At 33.0% G+C, this 875-nt stretch overlaps 1 non-coding gene across 1 annotated transcript; it reads right to left on the bottom strand.

Moving 5' to 3' along the window:
* Window positions 1–456: 456 nt before the first annotated feature.
* On the bottom strand, window positions 457–641 carry LOC118610135. The gene has a single exon (XR_004953795.1). It is a non-coding gene; the product is annotated as a U2 spliceosomal RNA (small nuclear RNA).
* Window positions 642–875: the final 234 nt, after the last annotated feature.

The raw sequence follows: 875 nt of genomic DNA, 5'->3' as shown, positions 1-875 counted from the left end.
GTATCAAATTAGTCTTATGTGAGGTTGAATGTTGTGACCTGTTAATCCCCGGGCCTAGTCACCCCAGGATGAGATTCTGTAACTGCAGAGTAGAGGTCCAAAATCCGGAGTATTTCTGAGTAATTCTGAGATATTTCTTGACCTCTTATTTCCTCACTATTTCAGGATATAAAAACACTTTGAAAAAATCTTTTAAAAATGGACATAAGCAATATTATATAATTTGGTGCTGTATAGGCTTATCTTGCTGGTGTAATAAATGTTTCCATTTAAATGAGATAATATTTGTTGATTTGTTGTGCAAAAATTTCCAAGATGAAAAATTTTTATTTCTGATTGATCTGCAGTTGGTAGCCCCCTATGTTTCTCTGCCTCAGCCTTTTTTTTTTTTTAAAGTAATGAGTGAATCATAACACACACACACACACACACACACACACACACACACACCCCTCTGGGAGTGGGATATCATGTAGAAAATTGTAAATCCATACAAAAACCACTTAAACAAAAGGACTGTTTCTATTGATCCAAACTAAATTTAATATATGTACATCTTCTCTATCTGGCTATTTTATTTTTTATTAAACTGATAAGAACAGATACTACACATTATCTTAGCCAAAAGGTGGAGAAGCAATCTATTTGACTATTTTAAAGCAAGCTGTTATAGTTACAGTGTGATAAGAGATGACACTTTAAAACCTACCTCAGGTTGGTTTCTTAAGTGTTTTAAGCTCTATGAATTTCTGCAATCCGGATGGGCTTTCAGCTTTATAGAGTTAACAACTTGATTATGAATGCCCCATAGATATTTAGTCTTTAGTAGAAATGATTCATGTTATTTAAATTCACAAGAGTGGTATATTAATTAG

This window comes from Rousettus aegyptiacus, unplaced genomic scaffold (assembly GCF_014176215.1).
Source record: "Rousettus aegyptiacus isolate mRouAeg1 unplaced genomic scaffold, mRouAeg1.p scaffold_m13_p_12, whole genome shotgun sequence".
In the NCBI taxonomy this organism is placed as follows: domain Eukaryota; kingdom Metazoa; phylum Chordata; class Mammalia; order Chiroptera; family Pteropodidae; genus Rousettus; species Rousettus aegyptiacus.
Note: the sequence above shows the minus strand (reverse complement) of the source record. Positions and strands in the feature narration are given on the sequence as shown.